This window comes from Galeopterus variegatus, unplaced genomic scaffold (assembly GCF_000696425.1).
Source record: "Galeopterus variegatus unplaced genomic scaffold, G_variegatus-3.0.2 Scaffold2229, whole genome shotgun sequence".
NCBI classification, from domain to species: domain Eukaryota; kingdom Metazoa; phylum Chordata; class Mammalia; order Dermoptera; family Cynocephalidae; genus Galeopterus; species Galeopterus variegatus.
The window spans coordinates 46,810-53,477 of record NW_007728340.1 but is presented as its reverse complement, the minus strand read 5'-3'; positions in this window follow the sequence as shown (position 1 = coordinate 53,477).

Sequence of the window (6,668 nt, the reverse complement as noted above, 5' to 3'; positions counted from 1 at the left end):
AGTCACTCTATAAGAGAGGAGGGAAAGCACCAAAGCAAACTGTCTCCTCTCTTACGTGTGTCATTTGAGGCATTGCTGCTTTCTTGTATGTTTAAAAATATACATTTTCAGCAATCCCTGTCATAATAGAGATCCCTTTCTTTTCCATCTGGTACATGGGAGGACTTCTCATTGTCTTTTCCTCTTCCCCTTTGAGCCCTGTGTTTCCATTTCTCAGTGCTGAAACGGTATGGGCTATATATAGCAACATAGCAACAATACTTTCAGACCTGGTCCACGGCGGTTTTGTGATATAAAATTGCTTAGACCTAAAAACCCCTTTTCTATGGAAGAGAAGAATTCCTTTTCATATAAAATTAAACACTCCTGACCCATATTTTGTGAGGCCACCATCATCCGGTGGAGTCCCTGTAGACTTATGTCTTTGCCAAGTGAGGTGCTGCAGCTGGTGCCTTGATGGAAGTCTCAGGGCCCTCACCCTCTGTCTTTACTGAACTTAACACCTAAAACCTTTTTGAGACTCTTTGCCTGCACCTTTCCTGGGCCTTACGTCTATGCATTTCCTGAGGTGGTAAGGCTCACAACTCACACCTTTGCTGAGCACTTGGTCCTTCTTAAAATAAGCAGGCATTGTTTCCTTAAGTCATGTATCACATTTCATTGCCTCTATAAAAGAATAAGCTACTTGCTTGAAGTCAAAGCTGCACTGAACTGTAGTATCCCATAATGGACAAAATCCCACTTCCAATTGCCTTACACCTAACTCCATCTGCCCTGGTTAAAACAGTTCAAAGTTAACCAAACAGCTATAAGAACCATCTGAATTGTTTCCTATAGGTTGTTCAAGTCGTGTGCTTTGGCCATATCAAAAAGCTCAGTCAGGTATTTTGCATGTATTTTTCCCCAAACCAGATTTCACAATCTATTTTCCAATTATCCTGACCAATGCATGAGGTTACAACACCTCTTTGTACAAACTTTCTCTACCAGCCAGGAGAGGAACCTGCCTCTGTAAACCATAAAGCATGGAGGCATGGAGCAAAACACATGAGCAGTTTGCTCTCAAGGGAAAAGTAAGTGGACAGGAATTGGGAACACATGACCAACCCCTGTCCCAAATTTAGTAATCATTGAAGAGTGATGGTGTGGAAAAATGTTGGGTGTGTTAGCAGTCTTTCCTCTCTTTGTAAGGCAATATCCAGGGTGGAGAATTGTCATTCTCCTCTAAAAGCAGTCTACCCTTATCAAACACAGTAATCTCCATTTTTCTTTATTGTTTCACATTAACAGATGATATTTACCTGAAATCTTGAAATTGACTCAGTTGGGTACAATAGGCTGTGAGTTTTGCTCACCTCAACTAGAGGTTATACTGAACCTTTATTTCAGTAATTCTCAACTGGGAGTGATTGTGCCTCGCCCCTGGGGACATTTTAACATGTCTGGAGACACTTCTGGTTGCTATGACGTGGAGGAGATGGTAGTTGGCAGAGGCCAGGGATGCTGCTAAATATCCTGCAATGCACAGTACAATCTGCAACAGAGAATTACCTGGCCCAAAGTGTTAACAGTGCTGAGATTAAGAAATTCTACCATGGATATAACTTCACCTGCTTGTTAACAAGTTAAGGAAACATTGGAATACAAGTGAGTGGAATAGCTGTTAATATATGAATAACCTTGAAACTTCCCTGAAAATTATTTTAATAAAATAAGCAATCTACAAACTGCGGTGTCTGTTCTGCTACAATTTATGTTTTTGTAATCTGAATTAGTCCATGTCTGATTGTAAATAGAGGAATGATGCCGGGAAAATGTGGAAGCAATATTTTTTTCATAGATAATCTTTTCTTTTTCCCCAGCTCATTAGTGTTTTATACCACCAAGTAGCCACAACAGAAGCCAGGAGGAGAAGGAATATAATAGTGTGCATAGGGCCTATTTCTCATTGATTTATTGGTTGCAAAATAAACCAATACTCCATCACCTCCTGTCCTGCATCCATACCTTTTGCAATGTCATTTTGCACTTTGCTGCTTCTACCATCATGAGCTAAAGTCTATTTCCACACCCTTGAATCTGAAATGGATTTGTGACTTGTTTTGGCCAATCAACAGGGGCAGAAGTAATATTGTTGTAGTTCCAAGTCTAGGCTTCGAGACCTTGCACAATTCCATTTTTTTTAGAACAACGTGACCACTATGTGAACAAGGCTAGACTAACCTGCAGAAGAATGAAAAATCACTTGAAGCAGAGATCTCACCTGAATTCTTCCTAGATCTGCCAGGCTATCTAACTTGCCATCTGATCCAATATACAAGAATGAGTCCAGCTGAGATCACCTAAGCCTGGCCCAGGTCAGTAACAGCACTCAGTTGACCTACAGACATACTGGAAATAACAAGTGATTGTGTCTTGAGCTACTACATTTTGGGACTGTTTGTTATGCAGCAACAGATAACCGATAATACAAATTGTAACTACTTCTTGGCTTGTTTTCACCACATGCTCTATCTTGAAAGTGCTCATAGCACAGTTACCTCTGATTTTGATGTTTGGCCTTTATCTCTAAACTCAGCAGCATCTACCTTTACTTAAATGTTCTTCCATCAAGTTACCTCCATCTTATGAAAGTTGAAGTCTTATATTTAAAAGCAGTATTTCTTTACTTATTAGGAATTTAACATGATGTTTTAAATCTGCTAATATTATCATTAAAATTTTTTGTTTGTTTGTGCTCTGTTTAAAATGCTGCATGGATTTTGAGCAGTCTGTTCCACTTGTAGGTTTCCCATAGTCCTATTATTTTAATAAGTGATTTTGCAGAATATGAGTGTTCTTAGTACTGTGTATGTTGCATCATAGGTAATAGAAATGCCCACATATTGGGGGGAATCAAATGACTTGTGCCTTAGTTGCAGCTGATTATGAATCACTAGTGTTCCAAGACAAAAGGTTAGAAACTATTGCTCGGGCCATAATGAAACACCAAGGAAATATATAAAATGAAAGCTCTGTGGATATGTTTATTTCCGTTTTGGGTGTGTGTCAACATGTGAATGTCGGTATGCTTGTGGGTGAGTGGTTGGGAAATTCTGAGGATTCATATTTTCTTACAGTTACTACCACTCTAATATGTTCCCAGGCTGCTGTGTGCTAAATAGGTGCAATAACTCTGTGATTTACAAATAGCTTTACACTTTATTAAGTGTTTTTCTATCAATAGTTCCATCGTTAGTCCTCATGGCAGCCCTGAGAAATAGGCACTATTTTATTTTAATTCTTGAAATTTTATTGTAAATTGACAAATTATAATTCTATATATTATGGAGTATAAAGTTATGTTATGATACAGTGATAAATCAAACTAGTTATTAATATATCCATCACTTTAAATACTTATCATATTTTGTTGTGAGAACATTTGAAATGTACTTTCTTAGCAATTTCGAAATATGTATTACTATTAACTATAGTCACCATGCTGTTCAATAGATCTCAAAAAACTTAATCTTCCTGTCTAACTGAAACTTTGTACCTTTCGACCACCAATTAGCCATTACCCCACTCCCCAGCTGCTGGTAACCACCATCTTACTTTTTGCTTCTCAGTTCGATTGCTTTGGATTTCACATGTAAGTGAGATCATGTGGCATCTGTCCTTCTGTGCCTGGCATATTTCACTCAGTATTAATGTCCTCCAAGTTCACCCATGTCGTCACAAATGACAGAATTTCCTTCTTTGAATCCCATTTTACATATGAGGGAAAGGAAGTGTGACTGGGTTTAGTGCTCCAGGTAGTACATGCCAAAGCAGGAATTTAAAAAACAGGAGCTTTCAGACTAAGATGAAAGAGTCATCCTCCTTAAGAAAGGATACAACAGGTTGCTCTCAGGTCTTTTATTTCACAGCAAGAAAGAGAGGACCATTGATGAGTGAGAAACCATTCAGCTCTAACTACACTGGGATGAGGATGGCAAAGGAAGCATTGGTGTAGTCAGCAAATTCGAAAGATAACTTCCCTCCCCCAAGATCCCCCCTCCCCCCTGCCCCATTATTCTATCAAACATTCATCAGTCATTGATGTGAAAGGATTTTGCAAATATAATAAAGCTACAGTCTGAAAACAGGGAGATTATCCTGGATTATCTGGGTGGGCCAGATCAAATCACGTGAGCCCTTAAGAGCAGAGAAATTTATCCTACTGGAATCAGAGAGGTGTGGCAGAAGAGGAAGGCAGAGAAGAGAAGAGGCAGAGAAATTTGAAGTTTGAGAATGACTCAACCCTCTATTGCTGGCTTTGAAGGGGACCACATGCCAAGCCAGTGACCTTTAGAAGCTAAGAATGACCCGTGGCCAATAGCCCACAAGGAAATGGAAACCAGAGTCCTGCAACACATGGAACTTAATTTCTCCAGCAATCCGAATGGGCTTGGAAACATATTTTTCCCTAGAGCCTTTATAAAGAAACACGGCTCTCCCAACACTTTGCTTTCAGCCTTAGGGGAACTGGAGCAGAGAAATCAGCTGTACCCTCCTGTACTTATGACCTACAGAACAGTGAGATCACAAATGGGCTTTGTTTTAAGCCACTAAGTTTAGGATAAAAATTGTTACAGCAGCAAGAGAAAGCGAATGTAGTTAGTAAGAGAAACAGATGATCTGACCAACTTTTCAGCACAGGCTAAAAGACAGGAGAGATAATTTCCAATGAGCCTAGAATGGAGAGTGCCTTTCTGAGAAATAGCGTGGACCCGGAGAGCTCATCCCAAGAAGTGGCCTTATGACACCAATGAAAACAAGAAGTGGAGATGGAAAAGGAGGAAGGTGAATGAGTGAGTTTCTGAAAAGGTTTAGATAGAACAAAAGTTCTCAGGTTGAAGTTATACCACAGAGGAAGGGATATTAGTTGAAATCCTAAGGCATTTCATCTCCAAGAGCGGTGGTGGTGTGGGGAATAAATCAATTTACAAAGAATTTGTATCTTTACTTTGTCATGTAGTTCTCTTAACAAATTTGTAAAATGGGTAATTATGTATCTCTTTTTCATACATAAGAAAATAAGACACTCAGGTAATATTTCTGGCTAAGATCAAACGACCAGGACTAATGTGAAAGTTTTCTGAATTGAAAGTTTGTTCTTTCTCACTAAGTTCTTGGTCCTCTTTTATCCTTAGTGTCTAATTTTTCACAATATTTTACTAAACTTAAGTCTCTTTGGAAAGAGTCAAAGTGTAAATCTGAAATAAATAAGTAGATCATGTAAACCCACTGTTGAGATAGCCCGTGACATATTGTCTCTTAGAGAGGTGAAGACAACTCCAAAGAGTGCAGCATTTGGTCTGTTGCCACCCAATGGTGATTCTCCACCTCATGACAGTGATGTTCCTGCTATTGTCAGGCCTGGTTTGTAGGGTTTCAGTTCCCAGGTCACAGAACCATCCCTCTTTCCAGGACATGCTAGAATCAGCTTTAACATAACAAGGAGAGATTGGCTTCTTTAGGAGAAAAACATATCTATTCTGAGTTGTCTTTGGTTCTAAATTTGGGCCTCACCTGGGCCCACTGGGATCCTGCTGTTAGGGGATGAATGCTATCAGCACCCACAGCTGGTTCCAACATGCAGAATGCCATGGCCAACCACTTAGAGCCGCTGCGACCTTTGCAGGAAATACTCATACGTCCACATGTTCTCCAGCCAGAACGTAAGAACACTTATGTTAATCACTCCATCTCAACAGTATGCGGATTACACAGTCTCTCCTTAAACTTTTTATTTTTAAGCATTAATGGGGTCAGAAAGTCTTGAAGTTAGTCCTCAGGAAACTTTACGTTATCAGAAAAGACAAATCACCACTAAGTCTGCTCAGTTCTGCCTCTGACTGGGATCAAAATGTTCGCCACATGACTGCTTCCTCCCAGCTGTTCTGGCTGGAAGGGGAACCAAGGCCATAAGGGACTTGGCAGAAAGAGGTCAGAAATGCTGGGAAATTTTATTTTATCCTGACAGGCACAGCATGGGGAAAGACATTGAGACTGAAGAATTAAAAAGGCTGGGTTTAAAGTTGCCTTTTACCTCCCCTCACTATGAAGTGACTACTGCCTCTGTATAGGAGTGAATTTGTCTTCTTTTACTTCCTTGGGGCATTTTTCTTAACATTAGTAATCTTTCCCATTAACTGAATCCACCTCCACATGCCATCTTTAGTTCTTACAGCATATCTGCAAAGCACTACGGTGTTACAAATATGCAAAACTGAAGCTCAGAGAAACCTGGGTTTGTCTGGTTTGTCAGAGAAATTTTGGCTTGTCTGCTGCAATATGAGGTTAGACTTTAGCCTATCTAGAGAAAGGAGTTAGTGAAGACCTTTCAGGCCGTCTTTTATGAACATCATTTACTTTATAGTAAGTATCAAAGAGCTATTATTCTGAAGTTGGGCACCATGACAAATACAAAAGTAGTAAACCACAGGGATTAAATGGAACCCTAGTTTGGAAATCAAACAAACGTAAGTTTATGTTACCAATTCCAACATATAATAACTGTACACACATAAACTCATATCTTTAAGCTTCAGTTTCCTCACATATGAGAGGCATTTTAAAGATTACCTCACAGACTATTTGTGAAGATCCAATCTGATAATGCATGTAATGCTGGCACTTGG